This window comes from Triticum dicoccoides, chromosome 6B, assembly GCF_002162155.2.
Source record: "Triticum dicoccoides isolate Atlit2015 ecotype Zavitan chromosome 6B, WEW_v2.0, whole genome shotgun sequence".
Classification (NCBI taxonomy): domain Eukaryota; kingdom Viridiplantae; phylum Streptophyta; class Magnoliopsida; order Poales; family Poaceae; genus Triticum; species Triticum dicoccoides.
The window spans coordinates 82,869,122-82,884,533 of record NC_041391.1 but is presented as its reverse complement, the minus strand read 5'-3'; the positions used below and the strand labels follow the sequence as shown (position 1 = coordinate 82,884,533).

The following is a 15,412-nucleotide window of genomic DNA, read 5'->3' as shown; positions in this document are numbered from 1 at the left end:
AGAGGTTGATGAAGATCCAGCAGCACAATGGCATGGTGGTGGATGGAGCAGGACTCCGGCAGGGCTTCGCCAAGCTACTGCGGGAGGAGGAAGAGGTGTAGCAGGGGGAGGGAGGCGGCAAGACACAGGGTGCGGCTGCCCTCCCTCCCCCTCCTTTATATAGGCCCCCAGGGGGGGCGCCGGCCCTGGGAGATCTAATCTCCCAAGGGGGGCGGCGGCCAGGGGGGGTGGAGTGCCCCCCAAGGCAAGTGGGGCGCGCCCCCCACCTAGGGTTTCCAACCCTAGGCGCAGGGGGGCCCGGGGGGGCGCACCAGCCCACTAGGGGCTGGTTCCCCTCCCACTTCAGCCCACGGGGCCCTCCGGGATAGGTGGCCCCACCCGGTGGACCCCTGGGACCCTTCCGGTGGTCCCGGTACAATATCGGGTGACCCCGGAACTTTCCCGATGGCCGAAACAGCACTTCCTATATATAATTCTTTACCTCCGAACCATTTCGGAACTCCTCGTGACATCCGGGATCTCATCCGGGACTCCGAACAACATTCAGTTTGCTGCATACTCATATTCATACAACCCTAGCGTCACCGAACGTTAAGTGTGTAGACCCTACGGGTTCGGCAGACATGCAGACATGACCGAGACGGCTCTTCGATCAATAACCAATAGCGGGATCTGGATACCCATGTTGGCTCCCACATACTCCTCGATGATCTCATTGGATGAACCACGATGTCGAGGATTCAAGCAACCCTGTATACTATTCCCTTTGTCAGACGGTATGTTACTTGCCCGACATTCGATCGTCGGTATCCCAATACCTCGTTCAATCTCGTTACCGGCAAGTCACTTTACTCGTACCGTAATGCATGATCCTGTGACGAGACACTTGGTCACTTTGAGCTCATTATGATGATGCACTACCGAGTGGGCCCAGTGATACCTCTCCGTTATACGAAGTGACAAATGCCAGTCTTGATCCGTGTCAACCCAACAGACACTTTCGGAGATACCTGTAGTGCACCTTTATAGTCACCCAGTTACGTTGTGACGTTTGGTACACCCAAAGCACTCCTACGGTATCCGGGAGTTACACGATCTCATGGTCTAAGGAAGAGATACTTGACATAGGAAAAGCTCTAGCAAAATGAACTACACGATCTTGTGCTATGCTTAGGATTGGGTCTTGTCCATCACATCATTCTCCCAATGATGTGATCCCGTTATCAACGACATCTAATGTCCATAGTCAGGAAACCATGACTATCTGTTGATCAACGAGCTAGTCAACTAGAGGCTCACTAGGGACATGTTGTGGTCTAAGTATTCACACGTGTATTACGATTTCCGGATAATACAACTATAGCATGAATAAAAGACAAATATCATGAACAAAGAAATATAATAATAATCCTTTTATTATTGCCTCTAGGGCATATTTCCAACATACCCAAGTCTTGCTGAGAGGACCCACCACCTTTGCACCACAGGTAGCCGCTTTGACAGAAACCACAAGTTGATTGAGGGGCAGAATAAAGCTAGTACACGAGGAGATCATCCTTAGGCAATCCTTGGAGGGAAACACCACTGCGAACTCAAAGTTAGAGAGCTGGCTGACCTGCCAGTCCCAACCACCCTCATCCCAAATCTTCAAGCCGTCCAAAAGGGTCTGTGGGGAAATTTTCTGACCACACACTGTGATAATAGCTGCATTGGAGAGGGAAGGTGCAGCCATCACGAGAGGAACCTCAGCATCCAGAGCGAAAAAGGAGCAACTAGGCAGACCCAACCTAAACTGCACAAAGGAGGGACCCTTGGTGCGATTGCGTCAATCCACCGTCAGGTGGCCATCGGATCGGAGATGAGACAGAAAGAGGGATTTGTTGGAAATATGCCCTAGAGGCAATAATAAATTAGTTATTATTATATTTCCTTGTTCATGATAATCGTTTATTATCCATGCTATAATTGTATTGATAGGAAACTCAGATACATGTGTGGATACATAGACAACATCACGTCCCTAGCAAGCCTCTATTGACTAGCTCGTTGATCAATAGATGGTTACGGTTTCCTAACCATGGACATTGGATGTCGTTGATAACGGGATCACATAATTGAAGAATGATGTGATGGACAAGACCTAATCCTAAGCCTAGCACAAAGATCGTAGTTCGTATGCTAAAGCTTTTCTAATGTCAAGTATCTTTTCCTTAGACCATGAGATTGTGCAACTCTCGGATACCGTAGGAATGCTTTGGGTGTACCAAACGTCACAACGTAACTGGGTGACTATAAAGGTGCACTACAGGTATCTCCGAAAGTGTCTGTTGGGTTGGCACGAATCGAGACTGGGATTTGTCACTCCGTGTAAACGGAGAGGTATCTCTGGGCCCACTCGGTAGGACATCATCATAATGTGCACAATGTGACCAAGGGGTTGATCACGGGATGATGTGTTACGGAACGAGTAAAGAGACTTGCCGGTAACGAGATTGAACTAGGTATTGGCATACCGACAATCGAATCTCGGGCAAGTACAATACCGTTAGACAAAGGGAATTGTATACGGGATCGATTGAGTCCTTGACATCGTGGTTCATCCGATGAGATCATCGTGGAACATGTGGGAGCCAACATGGGTATCCAGATCCCGCTGTTGGTTATTGACAGGAGAACGTCTCGGTCATGTCTGCATGATTCCCGAACCCGTAGGGTCTACACACTTAAGGTTCTATGACGCTAGGGTTATAAAGGAAGTTTGTATGGGGTTACCGAATGTTGTTCGGAGTCCCAGATGAGATCCCGGACGTCACGAGGAGTTCCAGAATGGTCCGGAGGTAAAGATTTATATATGGGAAGTCCTGTTTTGGTCACCGGAAAAGTTTCGGGTTTTATCGGTAACATACCGGGACCACCGGGAGGGTCCCGGGGGTCCACCAAGTGGGGCCACCGGCCCCGGAGGCTTGCATGGGCCTAGAGTGGAAAGGGACCAGCCCCAGAGTGGGCTGGTGCGCCTCCCACCCTTGCCCAAGGCACAGCTAGGAGGGGAGAGGGGAAACCCTAGGCGTAGATGGGCCTATAGGCCCACCCTAGGGCGCGCCCCCTCTCTCCCCCTCTTGGCCGCCCCCTCCAAATCCCATCTAGGGCTGGCCGCCGCCCCCTAGGGGTGGAAACCTAGGTGGAGGCGCAGCCCCCTCTCCCCCTATATATAGTGGAGGCATTGGAGCAGCCCAACACATGAGTTTCTTCTCCTGTTGGCGCAGCCCTACCTCTCTTTCTCCTCATATCTCGCGGTGCTTGGCGAAGCCCTGCTGGACTACCACGCTCCTCCATCACCACCACGCCGTTGTGCTGCTGCTGGATGGAGTCTTCCTCAACCTCTCCCTCCCTCCTTTCTGGATCAAGGCGTGGGAGACGTCACCGGGCTGTACGTGTGTTGAACGCGGAGGTGCCGTCCATTCGGCACTAGGATCTCCGGTGATTTGGATCACGACGAGTACGACTCCTTCAACCCCGTTCTCTTGAACGCTTCCGCTTAGCGATCTACAAGGGTATGTAGATGCACTCTCCTTCCCCTCGTTGCTGGTTTCTCCATAGATAGATCTTGGTGACACGTAGGAAAATTTTGAATTTCTGCTACGTTCCCCAACAGTGGCATCATGAGCCAGGTTTATTGCGTAGATTCTGTGCACGAGTATAACACAAAATAGTTGTGGGCGTTGATTTTGTTCAATATGCTTACCGTTACTAGTCCAATCTTGTTTCGACGGTATTGTGGGATGAAGCGGCCCGGACCGACCTTACACGTACGCTTACGTGAGACAAGTTCCACCGACTGACATGCACTTGGTGCATAAGGTGGCTACTGGGTGCCAGTCTCTCCCACTTTAGTCGGAACGGATTCGATGAAAAGGGTCCTTATGAAGGGTAAATAGCAATTGACATATCACGTTGTGGTTTTTGCGTAGGTAAGAAACGTTCTTGCTAGAAACCCATAGCAGCCACGTAAAACATGCAAACAACAATTAGAGGACGTCTAACTTGTTTTGCAGGGTATGCTATGTGATGTGATATGGCCAAGAAGAATGTGATGAATGATATGTGATGTATGAGATTGATCATGTTCTTGTAATAGGAATCACGACTTGCATGTCGATGAGTGTGACAACCGGCAGGAGCCATAGGAGTTGTCTTTATTTATTGTATGACCTGCATGTCATTGAACAACGCCATGTAATTACTTTACTTTATTGCTAACCGGTAGCCATAGTAGTAGAAGTAATAAGTTGGCAAGGCAACTTCATGGAGACACGATGATGGAGATCATGGTGTCATGCCGGTGACGATGATGATCATGGAGCCCCGAAGATGGAGATCAAAAGGAGCAATATGATATTGGCCATATCATGTCACTATTTGATTGCATGTGATGTTTATCGTGTTTATGCATCTTATTTGCTTAGAACGACGATAGTAAATAAGATGATCCCTCATTAAAATTTCAAGAAAGTGTTCCCCCTAACTGTGCACCGTTGCGAAAGTTCGTCGTTTCTAAGCACCACGTGATGATCGGGTGTGATGGATTCTTACGTTCACATACAACGGGTGTAAGACAGATTTACACACGCGAAACACTTAGGTTGACTTGACGAGCCTAGAATGTACAGACATGGCCTCGGAACACAAGAGACCGAAAGGTCGAGCATGAGTCGTATAGTAGATACGATCAACATGAAGATGTTCACCGATGATGACTAGTCCATCTCACGTGATGATCGGACACGGCCTAGTTGACTCGGATCATGTAATCACTTAGATGACTAGAGGGATGTCTATCTGAGTGGGAGTTCATAAGATGAACTTAATTATCCTGAACATAGTCAAAAGATCTTTGCAAATTATGTCGTAAGCTCGCGCTTTAGTTCCACTGTTTAGATATGTTCCTAGAGAAAATATAGTTGAAAGTTGACAGTAGCGATTATGCGGACAGTAGAAAGCTTATGTCCTTAATGCACCGCTCAGTGGGCTGAACCCCAAACGTTGTTTGTGGATGTTGCGAACATCGGACATACACGTTTTGATAACTACATGATAGTTCAGTTAAATGGTTTAGAGTAGAAGCACCAAAGACGTTTTTGAAACGTCGCGGAACATATGAGATGTTTTGAGGGCTGAAATTGGGATTTCAGGCTCGTGCCCACGTCAAGAGGTATGAGACCGCCGATGATTTTCTTAGCCTGCAAACTAAGGGAGAAAAGCTCAATCGTTGAGCTTGTGATCAGATTGTCTGAGTGCAACAATCACTTGAATCGAGTGGGAGTTGATCTTCCAGATGAGATAGTGATGTTTCTCCAAAGTCATTGCCACCAAGCTGCTAGAGCTTCATGATGAACTATAACATATCAGGGATAGATATGATGATCCTTGAGGTATTCACGATGTTTGACACCGCGAAAGTAGAAATCAAGAAGGAGCATCAATTGTTGATGGTTGGTGAAACCACTAGTTTCAAGAAGGGCAAGGGCAAGAAGGGATACTTCATGAAACGGCAAATCAGCTGCTGCTCCAGTGAAGAAACCCAAGGTTGAACCCAAACCCAAGACTAAGTGCTTCTGTGATAAGGGGAATAGTCACTAGAGCGGAATTACCCTAGATACTTGGTAGATGAGAAGGCTGGCAAGGTCGATAGAAGTATATTGGATATACATTATGTTAATGTGTACTTTACTAGTACTCCTAGTAGCACCAGGGTATTAGATACCGGTTCGGTTGCTAAGTGTTAGTAACTCGAAATAAAAAGGCTACGGAATAAACGGAGACTAGCTAAAGGTGAGCTGACGATATGTGTTGGAAGTGTTTCCAAGTTTGATGTGATCAAACATCGCACGCTCCCTCTACCATCAAGATTAGTATTAAACCTGAATAATTGTCATTTGGTGTTTGCATTGAGCATAGACATGATTGGATTATGTCTGTCGCAATACGGTTATTCATTTAAGGAGAATAATGGTTACTCTATTTATTTAAATAATACCCTCAATGGTCTTGCACCTAAAGGAATGGTTTATTGAATCTCGATCATAGTGATACACATTTTCATGCCAAAAGATATAAGATAGTAATGATAGTACCACTTACTTATGGCACTGCCATGTAAGTCATATTGGTATAAAACGCATGAAGAAGCTCCATGTTGATGGATCTTTGGACTCACTCATTTTTGAAAAGTTTGAGACATGCGAACCACGTCTATTGGTGTATACGCATGAAGGAACTCCATGTAGATGGATCGTTTGGACTCACTTGATTTTGAATCACTTGAGATATGCAAATCATACCACATGGGCAAGATGATGAAGCCTCGTTTTCAGTAAGATGGAACAAGATAGCAACTTGTTGGAAGTAACGCATTTTCATGTGTGCAGTCCAATGAGTGCTGAGGCATGCAGTGAATATCGTTATGTTCTTACTTCACAGATGATTCGAGTAGATGTTGAGTATATTTACTTGATGAAACACAAGTCTGAATTATTGAAGGGTTCAAGTAATTTCAGAGTGAAGTTGAAGGTCATTGTGACAAGAGGATAAAATGTCTACGATATGATCATAGAGATGAGTATCTGAGTTACAAGCTTTGGCACGCAATTAAGACATTGTGGAAATTGTTTCACAATTAATACCGCCTGGAACACCATAGTGTGATGGTGTGTCCAAACATCATAGTTGCACCCTATTGGATATGGTGCGTACCATGGTGTCTCTTATCGAATTACCACTATCATTCATGGGTTAGGCATTAGAGACAACCGCACTAACTTTAATAGGGTACCACGTAATTCCGTTGAGACGACACCGTTTGGAGAAACCTAAGTTGTCGTTTCGTAAAAGTTTGGGGCTGCGATGCTTATGTGAAAAAGTTTCATCGTGATAAGCTCGAACCCAAAACGGATAAATACATCTTCATAGGATACCCAAAATGGTTGGGTATACCTCCTATCTCGGATCCGGAAGCAAAAGTAATTGTTTCTAGAAACGGGTCCTTTCTCGAGGAAAAGTTTCTCTCGAAAGAATTGAGTGGGAGGATGGTGGAGACTTGATGAGGTTATTGAACCGTCACTTCAACTAGTGTGTAGCAGGGCACAGGAAGCTGTTCCTGTGGCACCTACATCAATTGAAGTGGAAGCTTATGATAGTGATCATGAAGCTTCGGATCAAGTCACTACCGAACCTCGTAGGACGACAAGGACATGTACTGCTACGGAGTGGTACGGTGATCCTGTCTTGAAGGTCATGTTGCTAGACAACAATGAACCTACGAGCTATGGAGAAGCGATGGTGGGCCCATATTCCGACAAATGGTTAGAAGCCATGAAATCTGAGATAGGATCCATGTGTCATAACAAAGCATGGACTTTGGTGGACTTGCCTGATGATCGACAAGCCATTGAGATAAATGGATCTTTAAGAAGAAGACGGACGTGGACGGTAATATCACCGTCTATGAAGCTCGACTTGTGGTGAAGAGTTTATCACAAGTTCAAGGAGTTGACTACGATGAGGTTTTCTCATTCGTAGTGATGCTTAAGTCCGTCAGAATCATGTTAGCATTAGCTGCATTTATGAAATCTGGTAGATGGATGTCAAAACGAGTTTCCTTACCAGTTTTCGTAAGGAAAGGTTGTATGTCATACAATCAGAAAGGTTTTGTTGATCCTAAGGATGCTAAAAGGTATGCTAGCGACAGCGATCCTTCCATGAACTGGAGTAAGCATCTCGGAGTTGGAATATACACTTTGATAAGATGATCAAAGATTTTAGGTTATACAAGGTTTGTGAGAAACTTGTATTTCCAAAGAAGTGAGTGGGAGCACTATAGAATTTCTGATGAGTATATGTTGTTGACATATTGATGATCAGAAATGATGTAGAATTTTCTGGAAAGCATATAGGGTTATTTGAAAGGTGTTTTTCAATAAGAAACCTAGATCAAGCTACTTGAACATTGAGCATCAAAATCTATGAGGATGGATCAAAATGCTTAATAATACTTTCAAATGAGCATATACCTTGACATGATCTTGAAGGTGTTCAAGATGGATCAGTCAAAGGAGTTCTTGCCTGAGATGTAAGGTATGAAGTTAAGACTTAAAGCTCGACCATGGTAGAAAAGAGAGAAAGGACGAAGGTCGTCCCCTATGCTTCAGACATAGGCTCTATAGTATGCTATGCTGTGTACCGCACCGGAAGTGTGCCTTGCCATGAGTCAGTCAAGGGGTACAAGAATGATCCAGGAATGGATCATTAGACAGCGGTCAAAATTGTCCTTGGAGTAAATAAGGACATGTTTCTCGATTATGGAGGTGATAAAGAGTTCGGCGTAAAGGGTTACGTCGATGCAAGCATTAACACCTATCCGAGTGACTCTGAGTAGCAAACCGGATACGTATAGTGGAGCAACCATTTGGAATAGCTACAAGTGGAGCGTGGAAGCAACATTTACAATATGACATAGAGAATTGCGAAGTACATACATGATCTGAATGTTACAGACCCGTTGACTAAAACCTCTCTCACAAGCAAAACAAGATCAAAACCCAGAACTCATTGAGTCTTAATCACATGATGATGTGAACTAGTTTAATGACACTAGTAAACTCTTTGGATGTTGGTCACATGGCGATGTGACCTGTGAGTGTTAATCACATGGCGATGTGAACTAGATTATTGACTCTAGTGCAAGTGGGAGACTGTTGGAAATATGCCCTAGAGGCAATAATAAATTAGTTATTATTATATTTCCTTGTTCATGATAATCGTTTATTATCCATGCTATAATTGTATTGATAGGAAACTCAGATACATGTGTGGATACATAGACAACATCACGTCCCTAGCAAGCCTCTATTGACTAGCTCGTTGATCAATAGATGGTTACGGTTTCCTAACCATGGACATTGGATGTCGTTGATAACGGGATCACATCATTGAAGAATGATGTGATGGACAAGACCTAATCCTAAGCCTAGCACAAAGATCGTAGTTCGTATGCTAAAGCTTTTCTAATGTCAAGTATCTTTTCCTTAGACCATGAGATTGTGCAACTCTCGGATACCATAGGAATGCTTTGGGTGTACCAAACGTCACAACGTAACTGGGTGACTATAAAGGTGCACTACAGGTATCTCCGAAAGTGTCTGTTGGGTTGGCACGAATCGAGACTGGGATTTGTCACTCCGTGTAAACGGAGAGGTATCTCTGGGCCCACTCGGTAGGACATCATCATAATGTGCACAATGTGACCAAGGGGTTGATCACGGGATGATGTGTTACGGAACGAGTAAAGAGACTTGTCGGTAACGCGATTGAACTAGGTATCGGCATACCGACGATCGAATCTCGGGCAAGTACAATACCGTTAGACAAAGGGAATTGTATACGGGATCGATTGAGTCCTTGACATCGTGGTTCATCCGATGAGATCATCGTGGAACATGTGGGAGCCAACATGGGTATCCAGATCCCGCTGTTGGTTATTGACCGGAGAACGTCTCAGTCATGTCTGCATGATTCCCGAACCCGTAGGGTCTACACACTTAAGGTTCGATGACGCTAGGGTTATAAAGGAAGTTTGTATGTGGTTACCGAATGTTGTTCGGAGTCCCGGATGAGATCTCGGACGTCATGAGGAGTTCCGGAATGGTCCGGAGGTAAAGATTTATATATGGGAAGTCTTGTTTTGGTCACGGGAAAAGTTTCGGGTTTTATCGGTAACGTACCGGGACCACCGGGAGGGTCCCGGGGGTCCACCAAGTGGGGCCACCGGCCCCGGAGGCTTGCATGGGCCTAGAGTGGAAAGGGACCAGCCCCAGAGTGGGCTGGTGCGCCTCCCATCCTTGCCCAAGGCGCAACTAGGAGGGGAGAGGGGAAACCCTAGGCGCAGATGGGCCTATAGGCCCACCCTAGGGCGCGCCCCCTCTCTCCCCATCTTGGCCGCCCCCTCCAAGTCCCATCTAGGGCTGGCCGCCGCCCCCTAGGGGTGGAAACCTAGGTGGGGGCGCAGCCCCCTCTCCCCCTATATATAGTGGAGGCATTGGAGCAGCCCAACACATGAGTTTCTTCTCCTGTTGGCGCAGCCCTACCTCTCTTTCTCCTCATATCTCGCGGTGCTTGGCGAAGCCTTGCTGGACTACCACGCTCCTCCATCACCACCACGCCGTTGTGCTGCTGCTGGATGGAGTCTTCCTCAACCTCTCCCTCTCTCCTTGCTGGATCAAGGCGTGGGAGACGTCACCGGGCTGTACGTGTGTTGAACGCGGAGGTGCCGTCCGTTCGGCACTAGGATCTCCGGTGATTTGGATCACGACGAGTACGACTCCTTCAACCCCGTTCTCTTGAACACTTCCGCTTAGAGATCTACAAGGGTATGTAGATGCACTCTCCTTCCCCTCGTTGCTGGTTTCTCCATAGATAGATCTTGGTGACACGTAGGAAAATTTTGAATTTCTGCTACGTTCCCCAACAGGATTAGTGCACCTCGATTGGAAGTGGTTCGGGCGGTGACAAGCAAAGCAGGTGAGGGTCGGAGAGGGGCCCGAGGGGACTGGGTGATGGCGAGGAGCAGGAGCTGGAGGCTGTGGCGGCGGCAAGATGCCGTCTCCACGAACCCCCGAGGGCGCGCCCGGACCAGGAGAAGGAGGACGCCGCTCCCCAGCCAGCGAAGAGGACGACCCAGGGCTAAAGTGTTGCCCCGAGCGGGAGGCCGCGCCGGCCCCGAAGGAGCGGGGAGGAAGCCGAGGCAGAGTGACCGGCCCCCCGGCTTGGATGGGGCGAGGCGCCGAAGAAGATGAGCCACCAGCCATCAAAGCCGTGACAGCCTCCCACGGATCCGGCCCCGACCCCGACCCAGCACCAGATCCAGGGAGCGCCATCCCAGATCTGGCCACGGAGCGGTCCGACCCCGCCTCACATTCCTCCCCTGCAAGCACAGGCCCGTGCGCCGCCCGGTCAGCCACCAGCTTAGAGCGGAGCTCAGCCTCAAAGGCCAAATCAGCACCAGAGCCCGGCGAGGACTCCCTAGCCCTCTTGCTCCCCGACAAGGCCTCGGAGGAGGAGGTCCTCGACTTGTCCATGGCGAGCGCGTCGGCAAAGGAGAGGAGGACGGGGGGTGGGGAAGAAGCGGATCTGGAGAAGTGGCGAATGGGACGACGCGCCCTGCGAATATCAGCGGTGGAGGCCGGAAACCCTAGGAAGGGGGGAAGGGCACCGCGGCGCACCCATATATAGCCGCAGCAGGCCGAGCCAGATTGGGCCGAACAGGATGCAACCGAAGCCCGGGCCAAAGGGGGGGGAGGCCGAGGCGCAGTGGCCACTACCACTTGCCCCGGGCCCACGGACAGAAGGGGAGGGAAAGAAATAAAAGACGACAGGGCCGGTGGAGCGGGCGGACCGGGCCGAACCCCAGCAGAGGCCACCAGGCCCACAGGCCCAGCAAGGCCCCCCAAGCCCTCCGAGCCACCCGGATCTAGGGTTAGGCCACCAACTGCCACCAGGCGCACCGACGCCCCCGCCGCCGTCGCCGCCGGCCCCGGCCGGGGAGCAGGAGAGCAGGGAGGAGAAACAATTGGAGAAGCCAACCCACCCAGATCAGGAGCCACAGCAGGCCGGGGGAGGGGGGGCGAAGGGGAACACACACCTGCGAGGAAGCCGGATCCACACCCACCACGGGACCAGCCAGGAGACCCCGACGGCAGCGCCACCGGTCTGCCCCGACCGCCCGGAGCAAACTTCCGGGAACGACCAGCCATAGGCCCCGGAACCACCACCGGCACACCCAACGGCGGGGCGCACCCCTCCGAGCCGGAGTCAGAGGCCTAATCCTCCAAATCGCAGAGCACCTAGAACCGCGAGCTAAGGAAGGGCGCCGACGCCAAGGGAGCCAGCGACGGGGACGGCGAACGCCCAGAGCAGGAGCCGCAGGCCCGCGCCACCGAGGGCAGGCGGGGGGGGGGGAAGAGGGAGGGGCGAGGGGGCCATGGCCAGCGGCAGGGGAGGGGACGGAGGGGGACAAGGGGACGACAGCCATCCTCTGTTTTTGTCGCACAAGGGATTCCTCATCTAATTCTCCATCCTTCAACACTTGATCTTGAGGGTGAAAATGTCCATGCATGGCATGTGGTTGCTTCTTCTTCTTGAGAGAGGCTCGCATTCTGTCCAGGTTGCCGCGCATGAGCGCCCACGTCTTCTCCCCGTACTTGACAGCACCGATGGCCAACATCAAGGTGGAGGCAAGCCGGAGCAATGTGCCCGTGTCCGCGATAATACTCGTAGAGGACATACACGGCTCCGGACACCTGAAGGATGGCATTCAGCAAGTGTTAGAAAAGGGAAACAATAGAATAAGAAATTGTGAATTAATAGTTTAAACATAGCATTAATGTATTTTTCTACCATTTTGGTGTTATTTTAACTTAAATTGTATTTAAAATTCCAATTATTCAATGTAATCTATCTTTATGCAAAGATATAATATTAACTTACATTTATCTCCATGGAATGCATGCAGGGCATAATATTAGCGGCCATAGATAACCCGTCAAACGCAGTGGAGTGGGCGCTGGCGGAGATGGTGAACAACCCAGAATTGCTGGCCAAGGCGGTGGAGGAGATGGACCGGGTGGTCGGTCGCGAGCGACTGGTGCAAGAGTCGGACATCATGCATCTCAACTATCTCAAGGCGTGCATACGCGAGGCATTTCGCCTCCACCCAATCGCTCCCTTCAACCTGCCGCACGTCGCGATTGCCGACACCATTGTTGCGGGCTACCGTGTGCCCAAGGGTAGCCACGTCATCCTCAGCCGGCTGGCCCTGGGCCAGAACCCCGTCGTCTGGGATGAACCACTCCACTTCAAGCCAGAGCGCCATATGGGAGACAACATCAATGTGGTGCTTACCGAGAGCGAATTGCGGTTCATCTCCTTCAGCACCGGACGGCGGGGATGCATCGCGGCATCACTAGGAACAACCATGAGTGTCATGCTCTTCGGCAGGCTCTTGCATGGCTTCACCTGGACCAAACCGGCTGGGGTGTCGGCCATCAATCTCAGCGAATCGAAGCACGACCTCTTCAAAGAGAAACCGCTAGTGCTACACGCTGAGCCACGTCTTGCAGTGCACCTCTACCCTCTCATTATGCATCGTTGAGCAAAATAACGAGCTATGAATCACCGATATGGCGAGTATGTCAGCTATTTTCTTGCTCAATCTATACTTACTAATAAAGGAAGGCGATATTCTTATTTTTGTCCTGCTTTGTTTCGTTCCACTTTGATTGATTTTCACGTATGCTAGTTATTTTGGTTTTGTCCGTTTCATGTACGAGCGAGATGGTTTCTTTCATGCATCGCTGGATCGTCCTAGGCTGGTCCAAAGCATTGGAACAGTACATGCTAGCCAAACAACCACCCATCTACTATTGATTTTGGACAAATAGAGATGAAATGTATACAAGAGGATGCTCTTTTTATCACCAACCAAGGATAAAAGTGGATCGGCGCATATACGTTGGGCAACTCCGTTTGAGCTCTTTTTTCCGGCCCAAGTCCATGGCGGGGCAGCATAGCAACCTATAATTGTCTCTTTATTTTGCACTAGTGCGGAATTGGGCATTAGTCCTGGTTCATAAGGGCCTTTAGTCCCGGTTCATCAACCGAGACTAAAGTGAATGAAATATGTCCTAAAGACAATAATAAAATTATTATTTACATTTCGTTATATCATAATTATTTATTATTCATGCTAGAATTGTATTAACCAAAAACTTAGTACTATGTGTGAATACATAGATAAAACAAAGTGTCCCTAGTATGCCTCTACTTGACTAGCTCGTTAATCAAAGATGGTTATGTTTCCTGACCATAGACATGTGTTGTCATTTGATGAACAGGATTACATCATTAGAGAATGATGTGATGGACAAGACCCATCCGTTAGATTAGCATAATGATCTAAGTTTTATTCCTATTGTTTTCTTTATGATTTATACATGTTCCTCTGACTATGAGATTATGCAACTCCCGAATACCGGAGGAACACCTTGTGTGCTATCAAACGTCACAATGTAACTGAGTGATTATGAAGATGCTCTACAGGTATCTCCGAAGGTGTTTGTTGGGTTGGCATAGATTGAGAATAGGATTTGTCACTCCGTGTATCGGAGAGGTATCTCTGGGCCCTCTCAGTAATGCTCATCACTATAAGCCTTGCAAGCAATGTGACTAATGAGTTAGTTGCGGGGTGAAGCATTACAGAACGAGTAAAGAGACTTGCCGAAGAAGATGAGCCACCAGCCGTCGAAGCCGCGACAGCCTCCCACAGATCCGGCCCCGACCCCGACCCAGCACCAGATCCAGGGAGCGCCGTCCCAGATCTGGCCACGGAGCGGTCCGACCCCGCCTCCCATTCCTCCCCCGCAAGCACAGGCCCGTGCGCCGCCCGGTCAGCCACCAGCTTAGAGCGGAGCTCAGCCTCAAAGGCCAAATCAGCACCAGAGCCCGGCGAGGACTCCCTAGCCCTCTTGCTCCCCGACAAGGCCTCGGAGGAGGAGGTCCTCGACTTGTCCATGGCGAGCGCGTCGGCAAAGGAGAGGAGGACGGGGGGTGGGGAAGAAGCGGATCTGGAGAAGTGGCGAATGGGACGACGTGCCCTGCGAATATCAGCGGGGGAGGCCGGAAACCCTAGGAAGGGGGGAAGGGCACCGCGGCGCACCCATATATAGCCGCAGCAGGCCGAGCCAGATTGGGCCGAACAGGCTGCAACCGAAGCCCGGGCCAAAGGGGGGGAGGCCGAGGCGCAGTGGCCACTACCACTTGCCCCGGGCCCACGGACAGAAGGGGAGGGAAAGAAATAAAAGACGACAGGGCCGGTGGAGCGGGCGGACCGGGCCGAACCCCAGCAGAGGCCACCAGGCCCACAGGCCCAGCAAGGCCCCCCGAGCCCTCCGAGCCACCCGGATCTAGGGTTAGGCCACCAACTGCCACCAGGCGCACCGGCGCCCCCGCCGCCGTCGCCGCCGGCCCCGGCCGGGGAGCAGGAGAGCAGGGAGGAGAAACGTTTGGAGAAGCCAACCCACCCAGATCAGGAGCCACAGCAGGCCGGGGGAGGGGGGGGGGCGAAGGGGAACACACACCTGCGAGGAAGCCGGATCCACACCCACCACGCGACCAGCCAGGAGACCCCGACGGCAGCGCCACCGGTCTGCCCCGACCGCCCGGAGCAAACTTCCGGGAACGACCAGCCACAGGCCCCGGAACCACCACCGGCACACCCAACGGCGGGGCGCACCCCTCCGAGCCGGAGTCAGAGGCCTAATCCTCCAAATCGCCGAGCACCTAGAACCGCGAGCTAAGGAAGGGC

General features: G+C 50.1%; 1 pseudogene; it reads right to left on the bottom strand.

Moving 5' to 3' along the window:
• Positions 1 to 15,412, bottom strand: part of LOC119320797 — a 64,901-nt pseudogene that overhangs the window by 37,230 nt on the left and 12,259 nt on the right.